This window comes from Magnolia sinica, chromosome 14 (assembly GCF_029962835.1).
Source record: "Magnolia sinica isolate HGM2019 chromosome 14, MsV1, whole genome shotgun sequence".
Taxonomy (NCBI): Eukaryota; Viridiplantae; Streptophyta; class Magnoliopsida; order Magnoliales; family Magnoliaceae; genus Magnolia; species Magnolia sinica.
In genome coordinates, this window is record NC_080586.1 from 47,694,571 (window position 1) to 47,707,308 (window position 12,738).

General features: G+C 44.1%; 1 long non-coding RNA gene across 2 annotated transcripts in view; it reads right to left on the reverse strand.

Moving 5' to 3' along the window:
- Positions 1-725: 725 nt before the first annotated feature.
- LOC131225501 (uncharacterized) overlaps positions 726-12,738 on the reverse strand; it is a 39,637-nt gene continuing 27,624 nt past the window's right edge. For both annotated transcript variants that reach the window (XR_009161374.1, XR_009161373.1), the window contains one exon: positions 726-1,038. This is a non-coding gene — a long non-coding RNA (uncharacterized LOC131225501). The remainder of the gene's footprint in view (positions 1,039-12,738) is intronic.

Consider the following 12,738-nt stretch of genomic DNA (forward strand, 5'->3'; position numbering starts at 1 on the left):
CATTCTAATTATTAAATAAATTGTGCTAAAATCATGATAATTTCACAATAAAATTGCAAAAAATTGAAAATATTGTGAATATTCCTGCAACAGTATCCTTTGATCAAAATTTCGCAATCATATGGTGAGAGATTTTGTAAAAATTAGCAACATTTGTCACATTGCTAACAAGGCCTCAACATGAAAGATATCAAAACTAAAGGTCGATGTGGTCCATCTATAAGGCTAAACCAAATTTTATGGGTTAAGCACGTAGCCCAAGCCCAATAAGAGTATTCCAAGAAAAAAAAAAAAAAAAAAAACGCACACGCACACACACACACACCTCTTTTCACTAAAGAGAGATTTCCACTAGTGAAACACAACTAGTCCATAAAGCAAATCAAGAATTTCTTCGCGTAGAGGACTCATCTCGTGTGGGAACCTTTCCATGCACAGTAGCATTTGGACTCATCCGCTTCAAAATCACTCATCTGGACTGTTCATTATGTCCATCCCAATCTTATAGTCTACCTTGAGAAAAGATGGTACTGATCTGATGCTTAAAATATTCCAGAAAGTGCATGCAAAAATGAATAAAACATGGTAGATCATAGAAGATTGATCCAATCGCAGATGTCTAGGACCATCCTTTGCTATAATCTTTACGACTGGACCTAATGGTCAGTTCAGAGAGCATATGTGCATGTCAACAAGCACAGGAAGGTTTCCATACACTCAGCCCATTAAATCATTTCTCTTTTATCTATAACTTCAGATGGCCAAACTAGACATTTCTGAAGTGAAACACAACTTCCACTCAATATAATACATACCTCCAAAGAGCCAAACTAAGACCTTTCAAGTCCCAAAAGAAACTGCTCTCCTGTTTTACTGAAAGCTGGACCCTGTCAAACTATTAGCTCAAAATACTACTAGTTTAGCAATATAGAAATCTACAACCACCAAATCTTCATTTTGCGACCATTTACACATCTCTTGTGACATACGGCACTCATTTCTGCTTCTTTCTCTTTTTTGCTGGCTCTGATTTACTACCTGCAAACAGAGTAGGAAATTTCAGTTACTCTATCAACTGACAGAACATCACTAGTTATGCAGCTAATATGGTTAAAGACTAAAAAGTCAACACAACTTACATATACAGCTTTTGAGGAATCCAAACTATTGTTTTAAAAAGGAACTATCAGATCTGACGGCCAAGAAATCAAGTAGCTTGGACCAAGGTGGTGAGATGGGATATGAAGGCTTGTTCACTTATTGACGACAGTTCAACATCCCAAAATCTTGACTCGACTCAATGTTCAGCCAGGTTGGGTTGACTCAAAGACTCAACCTGACTCGACATGATATTCAATTAGTAATCTGAAAATACTAGGAATATAAATATACGTTTAAAAATAGTAAAATTTCAAACATAACCAAAAACCAACAAGTACATAGATACCTAAGTGGTTAAGTGCATTGCTTTCCTCATTTGAGGTTGGGAGTTCAAATCCCACTCCCTCCACCTTTATTTTTTAACTACATCTCCCTGCATGAGGTGACTCAGTTCAAGTCATGCCAAGTCGTGTCAACTGAGCCATTGAGTCAACTTAATAAGTCACATAAGTCCAGGCCAAGTCAGGCCCAATACCGAGTTTCCCAGTGACTCGGATCAAAATCTCACCAAGTTGAGTTGACTCAGCCGAGTTTCGAGTTGACTCAGTGCGTTTTGGAACTACGACTAAAGATACGACCTTAGGATTGATTGGCATAGCCAGGACAGGGCTCCAATGATGAGGAGATTATTTTGCTTATTTTATAACTTTCCAATATACAATACTCAGGCCTTTTTTGGTCAATGCCTAAATATGACTTCATCTCATTTTAGTTAGCAGTAATTGATCTCTAATGCTTGATGATTTCATTTCAACAGTAATTATGCATTAAGACCAAGATCTCTAAGACATAGAATTAACCATAATTTTAGGTGTCTACCAAACAGTGCCAAAAAGCATAACATGCTACAAGTTATATTATTAACAAACCTATCAAAAAGCCCAACCAGCAGCATGATGTTTTTGCTCTTGCAAAAGTTTTCTAGCAAAGCTGCACTTGGTCCAGTCTGTTTTTCAGACATTGATCTAAACATGATAAAACAACAACAAATCATATGACCCTAGACCAAGGATGTGCATAGTATCCTTGGGTCCTCTAATTCCTGGATGGACCATGCCCCAAAAATATTGCAAGTGGGACAGGGCCAACTCTTTCATAGATGGCCAGAGTGTAGATGTTTAAGAAATACACACACACACACACACACACACACACACACACACACACACACATGCAGCAGCAGTCACATATCCAAAAAGAAAATGCCAGAGATTTACAGATCCCCCCAAAAAAAGGTGAAAGATTTGACAACTAAGATCTTGCAATCTGGAAAATACTTAGGGGCATGGTCCTTTCATGGTGGAGCCCATAGCAACAATCTAGATCACACACACACGCACATGCACACAAAAAAAAAAAAAAAGTCCCCAAGTTATGCAAACCCTGAAAAGGGAAGCAAATAGATCAAAGAAAAGAAGAAAGAGATTGTGGGAAAGGACCCAACAATCCTCTAGCCGAATGCGAATGCTAGAGATCGCATATGCAAGACTATGAGCAAGCTCAATAGTCCTCCAATCTTGAACCAGAGATCACTTCCCATTCAACAACTACTGTAGAGAAATATGAGGATTACTCAAAGAAAATATCAATCAACTTGTCTAATTCCATAGGCCATAGGCCTTATTTATATTCAATCCTTAGTTCCTTATAATCTATAATAAAAGCTATGGAATCTAAAAATATAATTCCTAGTTAGCCAACATCTGGGAAAATAGGAAACTACTTAAATAAGAAAGCATTATAATTACGAAAGCACCTAAATAAGAAAGTACTTCAATTTTTATAATAATAAAAAAAATGTAAAATTACTTCTTACCTAATATAAAGATATGAAAGAAAAAGAAATTTCCGAATATAGAGATCTGAAAGAACAGTAGTGATGGGCTAAAAAGGGAAAGTGGTCCTTTTTCTTGTACACACGTGCGGAGCATGCACATGTGGGATGTGGGCCGATTGCATCAACTCCTCCCAGCTTGGAAAAACTCGGCTCCGTCGAGTTATGGCAATGTACTCATAGAATTTTGGATTAATGCGCTTGAAATCATCTGCTAAAATCCACGTGTTGTTGGATCTTGGTTGGCCCTTCCATTTGACAAGAAACTCCTAATACCCTCCTTGGCGTATGGAAACTATCTGATCATCCAACACGTCTTTAATGATTTATTAGAGTTGGCGTGGTACCTCAGGTATCTAGATAGCCAATTCTTTCGTGCTCTTGTTTGTGTGATGTCCAAGATAAACTATAGGGTCTTCCACATATAAAATGGGTTGATCTTCATTTTGGGTGGAAGCTCAATTAGGTATGCATTATCACCTAGCTTCTTCAAAATATAACAAGGACCTACCTTCTAGTGGAGCTTTGTATAAGAGCCTGCATGAAACCACCTAGGCTTAAGTCGCACCATGACTCTATCTCCTTCTTGGAATTGTGCATAACGTCGTCGAACATCTACATGTCCCTTGTAATTTTCATTACTAAAGGTGATCTTTCACCCAACTTCTTCATGTTTCTCCTTAACATGATGTGCAAAAGCTTCAACATCCTGGCTTGATCGAGTCGCACTAAGAAGTGGGACTAAATCAATAAGTTGTCGCAGTTGCATACCCGTCGTAATTTCGAAAGGAGAGTCTCGTAGTGCGGTTCATAAAACTGTTATAAGCAAACTCAGTTTGTGGTAACACGATATCTCATGAGTTGATATGATCACCAACAAAACATCAAAGTAGATTCCCAATACTACGATTGACGCCTTCAATCTGCCCATCTGTTTGTGGATGATAAGCACTAGAGAACTTCAACTTAGTTCCCATCTTAGACTACGAGGTGCGCCAGCAGTAACTCATAAACTTGACATCAAGATTAGATACAATCATTTTGGAAACACCATGTACATGAACCACCTCTTTGAAGACAACATTGGCAATGTGCATGGCGTCTGACACCTTCTTACAAGGGATAAAATGAGCAAACTTCAAGAACTTGTTAACCACAATAGAAATAGAGTCATAGCCACGTGAGTCTTAGGCAATCACAAAACGGAATTCATACTAATGTCTTCCCACAGAGCATATGGCACAGGAAATGGGGTATAAAGATCGGTTTTATGCTTGTCACCTTTACCCAACTGGCACGCTCGACATTGACGAACAACAATCCCAACATCTTTCTTCAAACCTGGTTAGTAGAAACGGTCCTCAACTAGGGCCATTGTTTTATCAATACCAAAGTGACCACCCATGCCACCCAAATGAAGCTCATGTATAACAAGTTCTTGTAAGGAACTCTTACGAAGACACGACCTCATATCATAGAATACATACCCATCGTGCAAGCTAAACCTTGGATACTCGGCACCTACGCATGAAATGAGTATTGAAAATACCTTAACAATATCATCATCTGTGGCATAGTCCCGTTTAATTTCTTCAAACCCAACAACGAAAATTGATTAAGTAGACAATAGATTTGATTTTCAACTAAGGGAGTCTGCTACTTTATTTTCGATGCCCGCATGATGTTTTAGGTTGAATGTGAACTCTTGAAGATAAGCACTTCACTTAGCATGCCAACGCTCAACTTTCTCTAAGAATTCAAATACCGTAATACCTTGTGATCAGAATAGAGGAAAAACTCCTTATGAATGACATAATGACGCCAATGCTTTAAAGCTTGTTCAATAGCATAAAACTCCACGTTATATGTAGAATATTTCTTCTGTCTCATTGAGCTTTTCACTAAAAAAGGCCACGGATGTCCTTCCTGGCTAAGGACACCTCCTATGCCTATGTGGGATGCAGCACAGGCAATTTCGAACACCAATTTGAAATTAGGAAGTCTAAGGGATCATTTGGCATCTCTACTCTAATATAATAATAGCTACTTTAATAAGCACTTTTTGTTCTATCTCTTGTTTTAGATAAGCTCATTTGGTAAAATCACTTTTTCTATAAATAAATAAAAAATAAAAAAAATAAAAAAAAACTCTCATTTGAAATAAGCACGTCTGGTAAAACCTTCAAATAAGAGCTTTTTCAAGGGTAGTTGATGTCATTTTTAAAGATTACAATAACCCCATTATAAGAGCAATCTAGATGGTTGTTTTGGTGGATCTTACCATAGATGGACCATGCCCCAAATGACAAAAGAATGGATGGTTGCAATCTTCATTTTAAAACATTTCGGCTATCCATTATGCCGTACATTGGATGTGGATCGTCCATCATATGGAGCCCACCATTGATGTGGACCATTCCTCATTAGGGGTTGACCTTTGATGTGGACCATCCATATGTGGTGCCCACCTTGATGTAGGTCATCCATCAAGTGAGGCCCACCATCAATGCTAATTGTCCTTTATGTGGGGCCGCTCAATGTCTGCTACCCCATCACCCATCACGTGGAGTCCAAATTTGATGTGTCCATAGTGTGCCCTACCTTCGAAGTGGATTGTCCATCATGTGGGGCTCGCTTTTGATATCCACTATCCATTATGTGGGGCATAGCTTTTTATGTGGATCATCCATCATGTTGGGCCACTTTGGAAATGGGTCATCCTTCATGTGAGACCTTGGATGTAGACAATTCATGTAACCGACCCAAATTAGTTAGGATAAGGGTCATAAGGCTTAGATGATGATGAGACCATCCTGCACCCAGAATCTCCTAATCCTTGGCCATCTCCACTAGGCTACTTGCTATGGAGTCATGCTCCCACCCCTCCTCGACATGGTCACACATGCTTCCTTTGAGTTGACTCGCCTCCGCTACCTCATCTATCCTAAATGATGCCAACTCCATCTTCAACTAAGCACGTGGGCTACCTGATTGGTCCTCCCAAGATGCACTCCAACACCATGTTGAACTCCAACAAGAAGGCCTACCAACACGCTTGCTTGGAGCTCAACTTCAAGTCTAGAAGTAACTCGTGGCTACATTGTCCATCAACACGAACCTTGACTCAGAAGATGATGTCTCCAAGTCCTCAAGCAACATACCACAACTGTCGTCTCATTCTCTTGCACATTGTAGTGTTGCTTAGTGTCATTGAGCTTCATGCACTTATAAGTAATGGGATGTCCCCCCACATGAATACTCCACCAGTACCAAAGTCGGACGTTTTGGTCTACACTTTGAATGGCTTGGGGCGATCGGGCACACCAAGGTCGCTTCCTTCATGATGGCTTGCTTCAAGTCATCGAATAGTGCTTGGCATTCATTCGTCCATCTCCACGCCCAATCCTTCTTTAGTAGATCCATGAGAGAAGCAGCTCTCCCGAATAAATTTCGATCAACCCCCAATAATAGTTGACAAATCCAAGGAAGTTTGCATAGTCATAGTTAATTCATGATGGCTTACTTCAAGCCAAGGTACTTGTTCTTGATGGTTACTTCGTTCGACGCTGGATAGTTAATGCATAGTCATAGGCTCCCATTGTGTTTCTTCGGTAACAACACCTAGGCCCCATATGGTGCCTTAGATTGTTAGGATGTAGCCCGCATCCAACAATCAACTGCTCAAGTTCAGGGAGTGTCATCCTATAGGAGGACAATGCAAGTGCCTTTACACCTAACTCCAACTTGATGTGATGATCCACCTCCCTCCATGTAGGGGTGCACGCGGTTCAGTTCGGTCCGGTTCTGGGGTGAAACCGGAACCAAACCACTCCTAACAGTTCTACAATTTTTGGAACCAGAACCGGACCGTTAGCACCCTAGAACCGAACCGGAACCGGACCGTGAAAAACGGTTCGGTTCAGGATCGGTTCCACGGTTCTAGGCCGGAGAATGAATAGAAAAGAAATTTTCCAGGACAATCAACGAAAGAAAACAAACAATAATGAATTGCTTCAAAAAGAAAAGGGAGAACGGTCTGGATTTTGAAATCTGACCTGAAGTAGGAGCTGTGGGAGAGGATCAGACGGTGGAGATGGTAGGTGGAGCCCATGGCATGAACAACGATGTCGGAGAACAAGCCGGAGTTGAAGCCCTCAATCTGGATGTGCTCGCAGAGGGAGGTGAGGTTGCAATCAAGGGCCCGCAGTTCGCTGCTGTTGCGATCGTTGTCTGATTGCTGCGCCGGAGCAATCGGCATCTTTCCATTGGTGCCATACGATCGGGGTTTAGGGTATTTGGGATTCCATAACAGTTCCTTTCTTTCTCTTCTATTTCTCAAAGATGGAAAGCCATTGGAAGATAGAGAGAGAGAGAGAGAGAGAGAGAGAGAGAGAGAGGGAGGGCAGAGGGAGGGCGGCAGTCCGCATTCAGCGAGAGGGCAGGGGTAGGACGCTCAACAAGCGACAGGGCAGGGGTAGGGCACTAAAGGTGTTAGGGTTTTTTTAAAAAAATTAAAGCTCGGATCAATGGTTCAGATATATGGTTCGGATCAACGCTTCGGTTCGGTTCTATAGGACCCTAAACCGAAACCGATCTGTAATCAACAGTTCTGAAAATTTTAGAACCGGAACCGGACCATTAGCACCCTGGAACCGGATTAAATGTGCACCCTTACCTCCATGGGGATAGCTCCTTTGGCAACTTGTTAGGCATCACGTTGATGCAGGACATAAAAGTTAAATCTGATATGCAAGATTTCAGGCTTTAGATCATACTAATTTAGAAACAATCACAAAAATTCTACATCACACATAAGATCAAGCATTTAACAAGGGGAATCTATGAGGGTCCAAGCCTACACATGTTAGGGCTGGATCAATTAAAAATTATAGACCAAACAATGCTCAAAGGAGAGCAGATTCATCCACTCTTGCAAAGAATTATTCCCCAATCCAAGGGATTCACCATGTTTCAATTCGGGAAAGCCTAGGATTTGCAAAAGTGGAATAGAACTTGGAATTTAGGATTATTTAGGGTTGGGGTTAGGGATTTAAGGTGAGAGAGGAGAGGTTTAAAGGAGAGAGAAGAACCTGAAAATAGTCCACACGTGTGGACAACAATCCGGCCCAGGCACATTTGCATGGGTTCCTGCACGCACGTGTGTGAAGTCCATGAATCTGAGATTGGCCACCTAGGGTGTGGTCGGCCAAGGATGGGCCACCCATACACCAAATTTCAGGCCAATTGGGTGTCCGGTTTGTGCACGGTGCTCCGCCGAAGTTTCAGCCCTCCTGGAGGGCCTGATTCTGCAAATCTGCTGTAGAGGTAGGATTGGCTGCAAAAAATGGGTAGATTTGAAGATTGGATGGTTGTGTGAGATGATCAATATTGAAGGTAGGAGGTGGGGGCGATATAGGATGGGTGTGGCTTCGCACCACGGTAGTTAGCCCTTCGAAAAAGGGAGGGTTTCGTACCCAATTAGATTTCCTCAACTCAGAGAATTAGAGAAGCAGGAAAACACAGAATTTTATTCATAATCTTCAATGTGAAAAAACCTACATGGGGTTGCCTATTTATAAGAGAACCCTAAACCCCAAAAGCCGCACCATGTGCGCACACTATTACTTAGAGACAAAGTAACAAAAATAATAACTAATCAATGCAATCAAAACCGTTCATGATGTTCCTAATAACGATAATAACCAAAATTCAAAGTCCTAGATTATCTAGGGTAGTGGGCCACGATCATGAAATCCAATGGTGGGATCCACATGATGATCGAGTCCACTCCAAGGAACCATAGCACATCCCTCTAACTAAGAGGCCCTCCATGGATGTCGTCATCGATCAAGATTGATGGTGGGGCCTTTCTCCTTGCATACTTGCGTAGGGGGGCGTGCGTAGGGGGGCGTGATGTCCCCATCACACGTTCTTGAACTCGACCTAACCTATCTCCTTGGGAAAGTGCTTTGTGCACCACAGTACACACTCCCTTCTTCCTCCATTAGAGTCTCCCTTCTTGGACCCTTTGTGAGCTGTAAAGTTGAGATGGTCTACACCTTCAACTTCATGGCAGGCACAGCTAATGCAGGGGCATTTTCACACCGGACTTGAGTGGGGTTGCCTATGGGGTGCAGGGGCACACTCGGGGTAGGCAGGGCCCACGAGGGAGGTCTCATGTTCGAGACTCCTCATTGGGAGTGATTAATGCGCATTTCACACCGAGCTCAAGTGGGGTAACCTGTGGGATGCGAGAACGTACTCGGAGTAGGCGGCCCGTGTGTGAGACCCGTATCCTAGTCTGTACCGTTCCTAAGACTCCTGCGGTCCTCCCGGTCGAATTCCGGCAAACCGCGACTTGTAATCGGCGTTTGCGCGTGACCTTAAGTCATTTCCCGAAGATCTGAGTCGGCTTAACCAGAGACTTGTACCCTAGCGACCGCGTCGTCGCCACGGTTTCAACGCCGCGTCTCGCGCGCCGATGCGATACTCAGGTCAGGAGTTGTGGGCCAGCGCATATTTCGAAAAAACACTGCGCGTTGTGAATTCCGAGAGAATCTCTACAACCCATCACATCAATTATCAATCAATCAAGTACAACCCATACCCTACCCATCCCTCTCTCACCCAAAGTCAACAACATCCTTACTCATCCCATTCCTTCCTTACCAACAAGTCAACAAGCACCATACCCTCCATTTACTACATCACTCCTCTCTCTCTCATTTCTCAATCCATCCCAAGCAATCCAAGAGAGAGGAACATCCAAGCATTTTCAAGGGAGAAGGAGAAGCTAGGTGTGGCCCACTTCCTACCCCTCTCGTCTCTCATCCTAACCATTCAATCTCAATCATTTTCCATCAAAGTCGAAGCCAACGAGCTAAGGGACGAAGGAGTGCAAACGGTGGGTGATTTAGGATTCCTACCATTGATCTTGATGATTTGAGGGCCCACATGTGGTGGGACCCATTTGATGCATGCATTATAAGAAGGGAGGGCCCATAGTAGCAGGGTCCCTCCCCTCCATCACACTCTCCCTCTCTCCCTCTCTCTCTTGTGATGGGTGTGGCCCACTTGATCCATGCAGTACAAAGTCGTATGGGCCTACCTGGATGTATGTAGCTGGTGAGCCACATGCATGTGGACCCCACCTTGATGGACGAATTGTATCCACCGTCCAGTCGTGGATCATCCAGCAGCTGAGGCTGCAGGACTGTGTGAAAGGAAAACAATATCAGCTTTATTCTCAACTAAGGTGGGCCACACGTGTGCACCCACCACTGATTTGCGTGTTTCATCTATGCCATCCGTCTATCCAGACAGTGGGTCCCACACAGCTCAGAGCTGCTGTTGACGTCAGCATGTTTTGGGGCCCACCATATATGTCTTCTATCCACACCGTTCATTGCTTGGACGGTGGGAACCCATCACACACGTGGGGCCTGCTTTGAATGGAAACGAATTGGCTGGCTACTGCACACCAGCTATGTTGCCACGGTAGACAGGTCTATGCCCACCGTCCATTGACAATGGGACCCACCGCATGATTTATGTGATATATCCTAACCGTCCAGTCATTTGCAGAGAATGTAATAGATGTGAATTTCAGGTGGGGCCACCTTGCACGTGCTGCATGTGTGGTGGGACCCCACTGAAATGTTTTTCATCCAACCGTCCATCCAGGCCTCCATGGCCTGGAATGAGACAGATACAATATCAGGTGGGGCTTACCGTGTTGTACCCAGCACGTGGGATCAATCATGACATATGTGTTTCATTTATGCCATCCACACCGTCCACGTAGGGACGATGAGGCCCTGTTGTGGTGGCCGTACACATGGGACATGACCCCACAATGTTGTATGTGTTATATACCCACACCGTCCATCTGCTGGATGTGTGGTGTCCACCTTGAGGTATGTATATCCACCGTCCATCAGAGGACGTGCTAGATTAGCAGCTATGGGGACCATCGTACCCAGCTGCTGCATTACGTCAGCAAGTTCTGGGGGGCCTGATCTTGAGGGTATGTATTATATCTACACCGTCCACCTGTCTGGACGGTGGGCCCTGATTGATGCATGTCTTGCTTCCACACCATCCGTCCATTTTGAGCTGGATGTGGGACCCCCTGTAGTGCATGTGTTCTCCATGCCGTCCACCTATTTGGCAGTAGGTGGGGCCCACCTTGATATTTGTGTTTTATCTATGCCATCCATCTCCAGCTGGTGGAACCCACATGATGTTTGTGTTTCATCCATCTAGGGACGTGGACCCCATATAATGCATGCTTCCACACTATCCAGGCATTGGGACGGTGTTGCTGCACCGTGATGCATGTGTTGTATCGGTGCTGTCTGGCAGACAGGACCCCCATGTGATGTATATGAGGCCTTTGATGAGGCCCAATGTGATATGTTTGTGGCTCATTTGGTGAGGCCCATTGTACTGTATTCGTGGCCCGCGGGTTGTGGCCCGATGTGTTGTATATGAAGCTCATGTGATGCGGCCCATGATGATGAATATGAGGTCCATTGTGCTGTATGAGAAACCCATGAGTAAAGGCCCATTGTAATGTATTCGTGGCCCGTGGGTTGTGGCCCTATGTATATACGGCCCATGAGTGAGGCCCGATGTGTTGTATATGAAACTCATGTGATGCAGCCCGTGATGATGAATATGAGGTCCATTGTGTTGTATGAGAGACCCATGAGTAGAGGCCCATTGTGATGTGTATCAGGCCCATGTGATGTGGCCCATTGTGATGTGTATTAGGCCCATGAGATGCGGCCCATTGCGATGTGTAAGGCCCATTGTTGTGGCCCATTTGATGTATATGAGGCCCATATATTGCGGCCCATTTAATGTATACGAGGCCCATGTATTACGGCCCATTGTGATGTATATGAGGTCTGTGAGCGAGGCCCAATGTGATGCATATGTAGCCCATGAGTGAGGCCCATCGTAATGTGTATCAGGCCCTTGAGAGAGGCCCATGGTGATGTATATTGGGCCATTTTGTGAGGCCATGGTCCCACTATATGTTTGGCCCTATGAAGGCCACTCCTTGGGAGCAATGTTGGTTAAATGTCCACATTGATGGGCAATGATGGTTAAATGTCCACATTGTGACCTTCCCTTAGGCTCTTTGTCAGGCCGATTATTGATACCGATTGTGAGTACATGTATAGTATTACATCATAATACATGCCCATATGCATCATTCGCATGCTTGTTATGAGTGATTGAGCATAACATGTGTCATTCGGCTGATTGTTTATAGGACTCCCTGAGAGATGGAGTCGCCTCACATAAGCGCGCGGTACGCGCAGGTTTGATGCATGACTAGATGGTATGACTCGTACATTTCGCATTTTGTGATATGACCACCATATGCCCTAGCGACATCAAGGTTGTAGCCTCCACAAGCATATCGTGGATGGTCAGATGGGACACCGGAAATCTTTTTCTACATGAGGTGTCGTAAATATCCCTGGGTGAAAGTCCCTAAACCCTCTAGATACCAGAGGACGCCCCAACGTCTAGACCGAGTGGATACATGAGCGCCCGAGTGCCGAATACCAGTAGGCCGCGTCTCCCACTATGTCGTGGTTGGTTGGGAAGGGGTGTGGCCTTACCCGCCCGAGGGAGTAGGCGATGCTAGGCTGAGTCTGACCATCTCATAAATGGGTCCGCTATCGACGAACTAGGTAGGCATTGGTATACTGCTGGCAGGGGATATG